This window comes from Lutra lutra, chromosome 5 (assembly GCF_902655055.1).
Source record: "Lutra lutra chromosome 5, mLutLut1.2, whole genome shotgun sequence".
NCBI lineage: Eukaryota > Metazoa > Chordata > Mammalia > Carnivora > Mustelidae > Lutra > Lutra lutra.
Window position 1 is genome coordinate 29,223,981 of NC_062282.1, and position 14,675 is coordinate 29,238,655.

The window sequence follows — 14,675 nt, forward strand, 5'->3', positions numbered from 1 at the left end:
CAGTAGAGCAAAATGGAAATGTGAGGAATATTAGAACTCCTTATAATATTCTTGTAACTTTTCTCTAAGTTTGAAATTGCATCCAAATAAAAACCTAAGACAAATTATTAAAATCATGTAACTATTTTTAAATACTATGTGACCAACAAACTGGTGTTCTTTTATTGGAGAACTTGTAAATTATTTTATTAAAAATTATTTTCAAAAATAAAATTCTTTTCAGGGCTCCAGGGTAGCTCAGTCGGTTGAGTGGCTGGCCCTTGGTTTCAGCTCAGGTCATGATCTCAGGGTCCTGGGATGGAATCCCAGATATGCTCCACACTCAGAAGGGAGTCTGCTTGAGGATTTTACCTCCCTTTCCCTCTCCCTCTACCCCTCCCCTCTTACTTGCATGAGCACACTCTCTCTCTCTCTCTCAGAAAAACGAATACGTTTTTTAAAAAAATAAAATAATTTTTTTTCTAAAAAAGTTAAAATTAATGCATATGAGTATATTAGGACAAGCTAAGTCTTTATGTCAATTATCTGGACATCAAAAATAATAAAAGTGAAATAATTACCCTTGGTACGCACACATGTTTTTAATCAATTTCTAGCTTTATCTGCCTATAAGACTGTCACTGGTATTTTTGTGAAGAGTTTTTTCAAATATGCAATCATTATTTTTATTTTTCTCATAGATTTGCCTTCAGTGATATTCATAGTTGAATTTTATGATTAATAAATTTGAATTTTGTGACAGCTTCCACTGGCCCTTTTCTCCTGACCATGTTTTTATCCAAAAAACTCTTCTATCTACAAGTGCTGCACACTCTACAGGCAGCTCTGAGAAAAGTCTGCTAAACAGAGCCAATTCTCAGATTTTAATTTTTTTTTAATGTTATTAAACTCTTTATTGAATTTTTTATTTTTTTTTTATTTTTTTTTTTAATTTTTTATTTTTTTCAGCATAACAGTATTCATTATTTTTGCACCACACCCAGTGCTCCATGCAATCCGTGCCCTCTACAATACCCACCACCTGGTGCCCCCAACCTCCCACCCCCCACCCCTTCAAAATTCTCAGATCGTTTTTCAGAGTCCATAGTCTCTCATGGTTCACCTTCAGATTTTAATTTTTAAATTAAGATCTATTCATAGTCAACCCACATATTTTTAGAGGTACTTTTGTCTTTTTTAGAGAGAGAACCTTCAGAGAACCTCCCTCAGCAAACATTTTTTATAAGATAAAATTCATTTTAAAAGGGTTTTTTTTAATGATTTTTCTAAATAGTTCATCAATCTGAGATTATGTAAAATCACAGGTCTTCTCAATTTCAATCCATTCCAGAATAGAACATACACTTACCCAATAAAAATCAAATCTTTTCTATTCACATGTTGAGCTATTCCACCATTGGAGTTCTCATTAATTAAGGTGTTTGCTTCTTTCCTTGCTTTCGAGTGGATAAGTATCAATGTCCCCCTGTTTGCAAGCTTTGATTTTAATTATTGCAGTTTGCTATAAACTTAAAAAGCTAAAGATCTTGGTTGTTCCCTTATTGAATACTTTGATTAAGTATTTCCAACTGATTTTGGATAAAATACAATCAGAAATTAGGGAAATTCTTCCCCATGGTTGACACTTAAGTTGATTTTCCAAGTAATTCTTCGAAAAGTTCAAACATTTATAAGACTCACTGATGATGCATGACTAAGAGAAAATACCTACTTCTAAGCTGAAGGTTCTATTTTTTAATGTCAGCTTCACTGCACATACAAAACTTTAATTCAGTCCCTCTGTGTATATATATAAATATTTGTAAAAGGTAACCACTATCAGTTTCTACTTCAATTGGTAAAATATTGAGATTTGTTTGAATGCAATTAGGAGTTGTGTATGCACCAAAATCAATTCCCATTACATTTCTGCTCCACAGATGTCATAATTAGAACATAATTTTTATCATGGTGCTCTGCTCTGCCAAAATATGTATTCACAATTTCACCACAGCAACAGATAATTTCATCTTCAATGTTAAATTTTTCTTTTCTTTTTTTTTTTAAAGATTTGTTATTTATTTATTTGACAGAGCGAGAAAGACCGTGAGAGAGGGAACACAAGCAGGGGGAGTGGGAGAGGGAGAAGCAGGCTTCCCACTAAGCAGGGAGCCCAATGCAGGGCTCCATCCCAGGACCCTGGGATCATGACCTGAGCCAAAGGCAGATGCTTATGACTGAGCCACCCAGGCGCCCCTTCAGTGTTAAATTTTTTACTAAATAAATAAATCTGATGATCCTGACAAAAAACTGACATTATTTAACTGTTCAAAAAATTATGCTATTGCTAATAGAGCCAACATTTAACATTGCTCTGTAAATACACAAGAAATCCTGAAACTGAACATGATTGAAATTAATTTAGAAGAACAGATAGTTGATCTAAATGAAAAGTCACACTTCAAAGAGTGATATGTAAACACACCTTTCCGCAACTGCACATGTTAAATTATTTTCTTTGGACACAATCCTCTTAAAACAAGTTCTATGTTTGAAGTAAGTACTGTCGCTTCTAAAGCAGATGTGTGTCTCTGCTTTTCACGTGTTTAATGATGTCACTGAACCCCTGATGTCAACAAACATTCTGTGCAAGTTTTATGTTCATCATCAACAAACTTGAGAAATGAACATTCACGACCTTATTTTTCACTAAATATACTCTTTCAGCCTCTTGGGTTTTGTTTGTTTTGTTGTTGCTTTTGTTTTTTAGCTTACTGCTGCTGAATGAACTTATTGCAAGATTTTTAAATAGAGTTACCAAGTAACAATGTCAAATTGTTGATAGCAAGAGAGTTTACACTATTTTCTGGATATCTGTCTGTGTCAGGACTGTTCAGTCTTTATACCCAGCACATATCTTGCATATACCTAACTTACAGTTTCCTGTGTTTCCCACTGATGGACAATCTCAGGGCTTTGTGAATCTCCCTGGCCATGGCACATACCTGAGCACACCTGGCTGCTAGTCGCTGACCAGCAGAGGCAGTCCCTTGTCAAAGAGTAAAAAAGTTAGCTCATGTGTGAAAGCATTTCCCTTTAATAGCTACTCTCTTGCATGCTATTTCTGAAAAGGAGGGGTTACTTACATTACATCTGGAAAGAGTGGGGAAAAAGAGATATGACTTTTCATTAGTTCTCTTTCAGATTAACCACATGTTAAAGCAAAAACTCTGTTCCCTGCACTTGCATATTACGTGTGACCATGGCAGAGACTAAAAGCATGAGGTTGGGCACGGGGAGGGAAGCACAAGGTGGAAAGCTACTCCATTAGTTTTCTATGATGCATTAAAAAAACTTTCCTCATCCATAAAACAAAAACAATAACAAATCTACTCATGAAGTTGTTGTAAGATATAAAAGAATTAATACATATAAATATGCCTGGGTTAAGGAAACTCTTTTATCAGAATTAAGTGTTATTATTATAATTACTACCACTTTCTAGAAAAAAACGAAACAAAACAAAACAAAACACCACCACTATGATTCCTTCGGTAATTCCTTGTTGTTGAAATTGTTAGAAACCAATGTATCTTCCAGATCCTTCGCTGACATGAATGCTCTCTTAGTGTTCTATTTGCCAGTTCCTCCCTGTTATGGTTGTGTTTCTGTAGATAGTACATTTATGGCCGCAACCACAGCAATTGGCTTATATGGGCAGCCGTGTTATATATTTGTTGGTTCATGTTAAATTTAAATCTAAAAATAGGAAGGAAGGAAGGAAGGAAGGAAGGAAGGAAGGAAGGAAGGAAGGAAGGGGAAGGAAGGAAGAAAGGAAGGAAGGAAAGGGAAGGAAGAGAAAGGATAGAAAGAATAGAAAGGACGGACAGATGGGCGGAAAGAAGGAAAGGAGGAAGGGAGGGAGGAAGAAAGGAAGGAAGAAAGAAAGAACGAATGAACAAACCAACCCATGTGCTCCTCACACAAACTGTTATTAAGTGATAGTTTCTCCATTTTAAACTCAAACAGCTTGTTTTATAAAGTACATTCAGAAATTCCCATCTATCCCCATTTTATCTAGTCTTGTTAGCTCTATGCCTTTTGAGATCTTTCTGATTTTCTAAATTATTAGCTTTGGATTCTTTGTCATTTATATAAGTTTGGACTCAAGTAGTTCTAGGTTTAAATAACAGCTCTACCCTTCATTAATTATGTGGACTTGGGCAATTTCAACCTAAGTTTCCACTTTCTCATCTGTCAAACGGGGATAATAATAAATATTTGGTATCACAGGATCCTTGAGATGACTTTATGACATAATAGCTGGTGAATCTCTCAATAGTTTACTATAGAAATAAAATACTGCTATAATATTAGGTTATTATGACATTAACATTAATATTTTTATTTATCATTTATTATAATAATAAATTATTCTTAAGAAAAACGACTCACCAGGATAAGAATGATCTCTGTGATAGCCCAGTAGAGACCTCTTTCCATGTAGGCAAATGACTATTTAACAGCTGCAAATTGACCTATCAACAACCAATTTTAAATCCCTACCAGTAAGAAATGAGATTACTTTGTTAATATACTAAACACAAATTTGGGCTGGTTTTTTATGCTCACATCTTTGTTTTTTGATGCATTATTTTTTGTGCCTTATTCCCATCTTATTCTTCAATTCTTTGTGTATATCCAAATCAGCATCTCCACTGCAGAAAGTAAAGTAACCAGGCAGAAAACATGTGTTCAGTTGAGGACCATAAAGAAGCACAGAGGAGGGCATCATGGACACATGGGGGTTCAGGAAGTATTTGTTATGATGATTTTTCTGACAGCAGTTCACACTTATTAAACACCTTCTAAGAACCAGATACTTAATAATAACAATAGCCAACACTTCCTTGTTCTTACATGTGCCAGGCAAGTCCTCAGGGTCTCACATGCAGAAGCCCATCCTATCCTATTAATAGCTAATACTACTATTATCCCATTTTACAAATGCAAAAGCTGAATCCCAGGAAGGTTAAGTTCTTGTCCAAGTGGTAGAACTGGATCACACAACCAGAAAGTGTGGCACCACAGTCCATGTTTTTAACCACCAGCTATGCGGTAGCTCTGCTTGCATGAGATACTACGTGATTTAAGCAGTGATCTACCCAGGCACTTCCACACCCCCGGAGGGAGCCTAGTGGGAGAGAAATCTGCCATCACGAAGAGTGTGCACAGGAAACACATTCTAAGATAACACATCCCAAAGGCTTCAAGTCAACCAAATGCTCTTCTGATAAAAAAAAGCTGCCTATTTCAACTGCACACATAGAGTGGGTATTCCCCACATGGGGAGGTAATGATTGGTTCATGGCTTTGTTTGTAGATGTGCTCTCCTGTCCTGGTGCCTTGGGAAGATGCCCCAGGATATCCTGCATTTTTCCTCCCTCTGAGCTCACTTTCTCTCTCTTCTGTGCTTTCAAAGCATCCTACACCAAAAGAAATCTACCCCCTCTCTATCTCCCTCCCCCTCTATCTGGGTGGATTTCGGGGAGTGGCAGGATGGAAGTTCATGGGGAGGGTTCCATTGGACCTTGACATTACGTCTGAATTCTGAACAAAGCACAGGACTTCTCAGGGCATTTCCTCCCTGCAAGCCGCGAACACTCAACCCAGCTGTCCGTTCACTATTGTCCTGGCAACCCCTGCTTAGTTTATCTTTCCCTCGCCCTATTTTTTTTTTAAACCATTTCATCACAGCTTTTCCTTTGGAATATAACAAGGAGGGACAGAGGTGGAGGAGTGACAAGCACCATTTGTCACATGCTCCACAGGGCTAGGAGACCAGCACTCCATGAGGAGTCAGCCACCCCGAGACGCCACGCTGCCTGAGTGCCCCTTCCCTACTGGCACCTGGGCCAAGTGGGACTGGGATTTAGTCAGCTGGCCCCATTCCCCTTCCCCTTTGTTCCATTTTCCTTTCTGTCAGTGCTTTCGCCACCACCATGCAGCATCAGGCCCTGTTCCAACAACTGCTCCTGGACACTGCCCTTCTGCCAGTGAGCACAACTCCCTCGTGAATGCCAAAGTCTTCCTTAAAAAGTCTACTGGAAAAGTCTGTTCTTCCAGATTCCAGCCCATATCCTTCTTCCAGAACCACAGTGATTCTCTGGCATGTGCCAAATGCCCCTGTACTCATTAATTCATCTATACTCCTTCGGGGAAAAATATTATTCACACCTTTAGGATGTGTAAACAGAGACTCTTAAAGTTTAGTAGTCAGAGGCAGAAAGGAAGGACCATCTTCTTCAGTGTCTGATATATGCCCCAGATCTACATGCCTTATCTCCAGGTAAGTGTTCCTGGGTCTCTCTACTGATGCTCACCGCTATCAGGCAACTTGTCCTACACCCTGGAGCTACCTGGCCACTCCAACCCCAAAGCCCACATTCTTTCCACCAAACCAGAAAGAACACTTACCCCAGACCTCTCAGGAATAAAATCGTTCCATCCATAGCTGATTTTTATTACTTGCATACTTACTTTCCATACTGATTACTTCCATAGCTGCTTTTTCTCATCAGTATTTAGGAGGTAAGCACAATGTCTTGCTCATCCCTATAGTCAACTTCCTTTCTCTCATCTTAGAGTTTCTCAATAATATTTGCTTTATGGAGATGTTTTAAGACAGAGAATTGTCTCATATCAGGAAAGCTTTCATTAATACTCAGAATCAGGTTCATACATAAAAGGGATTAGAAACAGCTTGCCTGTTTTCCTAGGTGACCCACTCCTCATCTGACCCACCCAATCAGCACTATTAAAAACATAACAGATATCTCCTCCTTTTGTCCTTCCATGCGATTCAGTAATAGCCCCAATTAAAGAAGTTATCACAGTGTGTCATTATAATTTTTTCCTTGACTTGTTCCCTACTAGAGTGGGAGTTTCTCAAGGACTGGAGACCATGTAATTCACCTCTGTGATGGATGAATGGTAGGTGTTGGATAAAAAAAAAAAAAAAATGAATGAACTGAAGATTGCACAAAGTAAATTCTCCACTTGAAATAGGAAGTGGGGTAAATTGATATTGGATATGAGGTTGTCATAGTCTAGATTTGTAGGATACTACCATTTAAGTGAATTTTTTTTTAGATTTTATTAATTTGACAAAAAGAGACACAGTGAGAGAGGGAATACAAGCAGGGGGAGTGAGAGATGGAGAAGCAGGCTTCCCACCAAGCACGGAGCCCAATGCAGGGCTCGATGCAGGGCTCGATCCCAGGACCCGGGATCATGACCTGAACCAAAGCAGACGCTTAACGACTGAGCCACCCAGGTGCCCCTTAAAGGAAATTTAGAAGTGAAGCCCACCTCCTCCATTTTACCTAAGAAGCAGCCCAGGAAAACTGAGTGACTTGCCCAAAGTCACATACTTAACCAGTGAGCTGGATATAGACGGCAGGTCTTTGCAGTTCAGTAAGTCCCAACCCTCTGAGAATTTGAAACAAAAAAGAGGGAAGACAGAAATCTTCCAAAGGACCTTCCTTTCTCCTTCAGCCCAGGCTCCTCTAGAAGCCATCCTCAAGTTGCTATCCTTTCTCAGAGGCTTTATTGAAGAGTCTGAGTTGAGACAGATGAAGGAAACTCTACCAGCACTGATGTTCTGGTTCCTTTCCCCCAACTATTCCTTCCACTTCCAGGGATTTACCTTCACATGAAATGTAGACAGTTTTATATTCAAGGGACTTTCATCACAAAATTATTGAAAAGACAAAATTTTACCCAAAATAAATGCCCCAAATAGGGCAACAGTTAAATAAGCCATTATATTGTTCTATAATGACATAATACAAACTCACCAAAAAGGCATGCTTTGATAATATAATGAATTCATGTATGTCATGAAAAAGTATTAGTTAACAGTTAATGAGTGCTTTGCATAAATCGGGTACTAGCTAAGAGTTTGACATATACTATCATATTTAGTTCTGCCAGCAATCTCTGAAGGAAGTACAAATGTCATATCCATTCTACAAATGAGGAAACTGAGGTTCACAAAGGGTAAGTAACTCACCCAAGCTAACACAACAAGCAAAAGCAGAGCTAGAAATTTTAGAAAAATGATTAGAATGAGAGGTTTTAAAGATCAGATGTACAACTTCATGCATTATATTATTCCATCTATTTTATTAAAAGGAAACACCATCTAAGGGAGTTTTCTAAGGATGCTCAGTATTTTTCAAGTGTTCTACAAGGAAGAACTATTTCTCTTATTTGTCTTCTTCACTTATTTTAAGACACAATAAAAGTTTTTGTTTTTGTTTTTGTTTTAAGTATTGCTCTCAGGGAAATGGCAATAAATAATCAGAATTTGGTGGAGGGGCAGGGGAGAGAGGGGAGAAAAAAGAAGAAGGGAGATCCCTTTAAAAGAGCAAGGGGGAAAGTCAGAGAGGTTGAGCCCAGACTCTCCCTACACCCTGCTCCCACCTCCTCCAAGCTCACTCCCCAAGCTCTAGCTCAGGTCCTGCCTTTATCAGTGCCAGTCTTCCCAACTCAGAAAAGACCTAGAGGAGGGAGATAGTTGCTGCTTGCCTCATGTTACCAACCACCCAAACACCTACCTTATCCAGCTCATAATTTCCCCAGAAGTGCTCTGAATGAGAAATGCTGGAGTCTCCTGTTCTATGCTGCATTTTTAACCAGAGAGTAAGAACCCAGCACCCACCTCAGATCTCTTAACTCCACGAACTCATTCAACCCCTGTACTCAGAATTTCACATATTGCACAAGGGGTATTATGGAAGAGGCCAGGAAGGTCAGAGGTAGACACAAGAGTCCCTTGCCTGTTTTCTTCTCCAGGAAATATGTGTGAAACAACTGATTTTAGACAGTGGACAACCAGCATCAGAGAACTGTAACCCCCAAGAGAAGGGAAAGAAATGAAATGATTCTGATGATGACCTCTATGATATTTTTCCCTGAAGGCATTTACCAGACTCCAGGTCATGGAAGTGGAAAACAAGCAGAGCACAGTGGTCTCACTGAGTGAAAGAGATCTTCAGTGAAGTTTACATAAGGTGAGGTGACTGAAATTTGCAGGCTAGTGAAGACAGAACTATGTAGAGATATAGCTTTAGAATTCTGCACACAGGTCTCTTTGAGTATTTGACTAAATACTAACTTTGTGCATGCACCAGGTACTACTAACCTTGTGCATTCTTTTAGGGCAATACTGCATGAGACCAATCAAAGAAAAATAGAAACTTCACTGAATACCCAAGATTTTTTTTTTTCTACTGAAGACCCCATAAAAGGCAGGCAATAGAATTAGGGCCAGACTAATCCTAGAGCAATGATATTCTGTATTTGCCCTAACAAAAGCTTAAAAACAATCCTCAAAATGATGAAGCTGATCCACAAGTAAATTAATTGCATGACAGAACAAATCTATCCACTCTTCTGTTTAAGGAAGATAAAGAGACCCACAAACTTAAATGCACTGTCCAGCATCAAATCAAAAAACACTAAATATTCAGAGAAACAAGAAAATATGACCCATAATTGGGAGAAAAGTTAATCACAGAAACACCCCCCCCAAAAAAATTACAGAAATTATGGAATTAGTGGATGATGGATTTAAAACAACTGTTTAAAATATTACAAATATGCTCAAGGATCTAGAGAAAAGCATAAACATAATGATTAGAGAGACAGAATATATAAGAACCAAGTGGAACTTCTAGAGACGAAAAATACAAAACTGCAATATCCAAAATGAAAAATTTACTGAATGAGATTAATAGCTGGTGAACAAAACAGAAGAAAAGGCCAGTAAACATTTTAAAAAGAGTAATAGAAACTACCCAAAATAAAGCACAAATTAAAAGGGGCTTAAAAAAATTATCAGAGCATAAGTGATATATGGAACAATATCAAGTAGTCTAACATATGTGTAATTGGAGCCCTGGAGAGAGTATAGAAGCACTATTTAAAGAAATAATGATCAAGATGTTTCAAATTTTGATGAAAATCCAAGAAACCCAACAAATCCCAACAGAATAAACAAAAAGAAAACCATGCCAAGGCACATCATAATAGAATTGCTAAAAGCCAATGATGAAGGAAAAGATTATAAAAGCAGCAAAAGAAGAGAAAATGTACATTATACACAAGAAAATAAAAATTAGCACTTATGTCTCAGCATGAACAAAGCGAGCCAGAACACAATGGACCAACATCTTCAAAGGTTTAAAGTGGGCCGGGGGGCGGGGGGGGACTAACCAAAAAAAACAAAAAAAAAAAACCTTCAAAAATGAAGTTGAAATAAATATATCTTCAGAGAAACAACAAAAGCTAAGAGAGTTCATTGCCAGAAGAGATACATTTCAAGAAATGTTTAAAAGTGCTTCAGGCTGGGGGTGCCTGGGTGGCTCAGTGGGTTAAAGCCTCTGCCTTCAGCTCAGCTCATGATCTCAGGGTCCTGGGATCGAGCCCCACATCAGGCTCTCTGCTCAGCAGGGAGCCTGCTTCTCCCTCTCTCTCTGCCTTTCTCTCTGCCTACCTGTGATCTCTCTCTCTGTGTCAAATAAATAAAAATAAAATCTTAAAAAATAATAAAAATAAATAAATAAAAGTGCTTCAGGCTGAAGGACAATAATGTCAGATGGAAATTTAAACCTATACAAAATAATGAATAATGCCGTAAGTGGTAAATATATAGATAAATATAAAAGACGTTTATTTTTCATTTGCTAAAGTCTTTAAATGTTAATTGACCTTTAAAATAAATACACAAGTGACACAGGTTGAGATGGTGGAGGAGTAGCAGACTGAGATGACATCAGGTCACAGGAGTTCAGCTAGAGTTATCAAACCATTCCAAACGCCTACAAACCCAACAGAAAATTGAAGAGAAGAAAAGCAGCAATTCTAGAATCAGAAAATGGACTACTTTCTGAAAGGTAGGATGTGCAGAGAAGTGAATCCAAAGCAACAGGAAGATAGACTGCAGGGGAAAGGGCCAGCTCCCAGCAAGCAGTGGAGCAATGGAGCACAAAATCCAAAATTTAAAGTCTGCTCCACTGAAAGGCATTGCTCCAGAGGCTAAACAGGGATGGAGCCCTCACGGGGACAGTGTGGTCTCAGGTCCCGCGGGGTCACAGAAAGACCAGGGGTGTCTGAGTGTAGCAGAGCTCACAGGTATCAGAGCAGGGAAGCCGGCTACAGAGATGGAGCTGAGGAGTGAGATCTCAGCTTGGGGTTACCTTAAACTGTGATCTGTGGCACATTCAGGCCACTGCTCTTTGAGCAGGGACCCCAAAAGTGGCAGATCTGGGGAGATCCACCTTCTTTCTCTGGAGGCAGGAATCTGCTGGGTTTGGAGACTCCAAATGGGGCTGTGTGTCAGAGACAAAGACGCTTGGTCACAGACAGGGTGAGATCAGAGCACAGCCGGAGACCAGGGAGATAGGAGTGACTGAGCACTTTTCTCCAAGGGCACACTGAGGAGTGGGGGCCGGAGCTCCCGGCTCCTCCAGGCCAGAGACTGTGAGGCCACCATTTTCATCCCTGTCCTCCAGAGCTCTATGGAAAGCATTCAGGGAAACAAAGCTCCAAGCGAACCCAAGCAGATTACTTAGCCCAGCCCCTGGCAAGGGCAGTGCAATTCTGCCTCAGGCAAAGACATTTGAGAATCACTACAACAGGCTCCTCCCCAAGAAGATCAGCAAGAACATCCAACCAAGACCAAGCTCACTGATCAAGGAAAACAGCAGAATTCCAGAGGAGGGGAAAGCAAAGCATAGAATTCATGGCTTTCTCCCCATGATTCTTTAGTCTTACACAGTTTACTAAATTTTCTTAATTTTATTTTTTTATTCTAATTTTTTAAAACTTTTCCTCTTTCTTCTTTTTATGTTTTTTAACTAGTTTATCTTAACAATAATTTCTTTTAAAAAAATCTTTTAAGGGGGCACCTGGGTGGCTCAGTGGGTTAAGCCTCTGCCTTCGGCTCAGGTCATGGTCTCAGGGTCCTGGGATCGAGCCCCGCGTCGGGCTCTCTGCTCAGCAGGGTGCCTGCTTCCCTTCCTCTCTCTCTCTGCCTGCCTCTCTGCCTACTTGTGATTTCTGTCAAATAACTAAAATAAAATCTTTAAAAAAAAAAAATCTTTTAAACCTTCATTATTATAGTCATATGTTATCCTCCATTGTATCTAACTTTATTTTTTGTATACATATAGGGTTTTTTCTTCTAAAATATATTGGGATACAATTTCGTCTAATAGATCAAAATATAGCCTAAATCTAGCACCGGGCTTTGTTCTAGTCTCTGGCCTGAACAAATTCTCTCCACTTTCTTTTTCTTTCTTTTTCCAACCAACATATCAATTAATTTTTTAGAATTTTTTTTTTTAGTTTTCATGTTTATAGTCATATTCCATCCCTTGTGTTTACCCTTATTTTTGTATATATATAAGTCTTTCCTTTTTTTTTTTTAATTTATTTATTTGTCAGAGAGAGAGCGAGCGAGCGGGAGAACACAAGCAGGCAGAGCAACAGGCAGAGGCAGAGAGAGAAGCAGGCTCCCCACTGAGCAAGGAACCTGATGCGGGACTCGATCCCAGGACCCTAGGATCACGACCTGAGCCGAAGGCAGCGGCTTAACCAACTGAGCCACCCAGGGGTCCCAAAGTCTTTCCTTCTTTTAAAATTTGGGAGATAGTTTCCTCTAAGACACCAAAATACACCAAAAAATCTTTTTAAAAAATTTTTTAATCTTCTTTTTACCCCTTTTCTTCTCCCCCTGATTTGGGGTCTTTCCTGATTTGGTTAGCATACATTTTCCTGGGGTCTTTGCCACCCTTTTCGTATTTTATCCTCTCGTTCATATATTCTTATCTGGATAAAATGACAAAGCAGAAAAACTCACCACAAAAAAACAAAACAAAACAAAACAAACAAAAAACAAGAGGCAGTATCAAAAGCTAGGGACCTAGTCAATATGGACATTGGTAATATGTCAGATGGAGAGTTCAGAATGGTGATTCTCAAGGTGCTAGCTGGGTTCGAAAAAGGCATGGAAGATATTAGAGAAACCCTGTCTGGAGAAATAAAAGTCCTTTCTGGAGAAATAAAAGAACTAAAATCAAGCCAAGCTGAAAGCAAAAAAAGCTATTAATGAGGTGTAATCAAAAATGGAGGCTCTTACTGCTAGGATAAGTGAGGCAGAAGAGAGAATTAGTGATATAGAAGACCAAATGATGGAGAATAAAGAAGCTGAGCAAAAGAGAGACAAACAACTACTGGACCACGAGGGGAGAATTCAAGAGATAAGTGGTACCATAATATGAAACAATATTAGAATAGTTGGGGTTCCAGAAGAAGAAGAAAGAGAAAGGGGGGCAGAAGGTATATTGGAGAGAATTATTGTAGAGAATTTCCCTAATGGCAAAGGGAACAAGCATCAAAATCCAGAAGGCAGAGAGAATGCCCCTCGAAATCAATAAAAATAGATCCACACCCCATCATCTAATAATAAAACTTACAAGTCTTGGTGACAAAGAGAAAATCCTAAAAGCAACCTGGCACAAGAATCTATAACATAAAATGGTAAAAATATTCGATTGGCAGCAGACTTATCCACAGAGACCTGGCAGGCCAGAAAGAGCTGGCATGATATATTCAGAGCACTAAATGAGAAAAACATGCAGCCAAGAATACTATATCCAGTTAGGCTATCTTTGAAAATAGGAGAGATAAAAAGCTTCCAGGACAAACAAAAACTAAAAGAATCTGTAAACACCAAACCAGCCCTACGGGAAATATTAAAAGGGGTCCTCTAAGCAAAGAGAGAGCCTAAAAGTAGTAGGCAGAAAGGAACAGAGACAATATACAGTAATAGTCACCTTACAGGCAATACAATGGCACTAAAGTCATATCTTTCAATAGTTACCCTGAATGTGAATGGGCTAAATGCCCCAATCAAAAGACACAGGGTATCAGAATGGATTAAAAAAAAAAAACAAAACCCATCAATATGCTATCTACAAGAAACTCATTTTAGACCCAAAGACATTTCCAGATTTAAAGTAAGGGGGTTGAAAACAATTTACCATGCTAATGTACATCAAAAGAAAGATGGGATGGCAATCCTTATATCAGATAAATTAGATTTTAAACCAAAGACTATAATAAGAGATGACGGACACTATATCATACTCAAAGGGTCTGTCCAACAAGAAGATCTAATAATTTTAAATATCTGTGCCCCTAACATGGGAGCAGCCAACCATATAAACCAATTAATAACAAAATCAAAGAAACACGTCGACAATAATACAATAATATTAGGGGACTTTAACACCCTCCTCTGAAATGGACAGATCATCCAAGCAAAGGATTAATAAGGAAATAAAGGCCTTAAATGACACACTGTACCAGATGGACATCACAGATATATTCAGAACATTCCATCCTAAAGCAACAGAATACACATTCTTCTTTAGTGCACATGGAACATTCTCCAGAATAGATCACATCCCGGGTCACAAATCAGGTCTCAACCAGTACCAAAATATTGGGGTCATTCCCTAGCATACTGTCAGATCACAATGCTCTGAAGCTAGAACTCAAGTCACAAGAGGAAAGTTGGAAAGAAGCCAAATACATGGAGGCTAAAGAGCATCCTACTGAAGAAT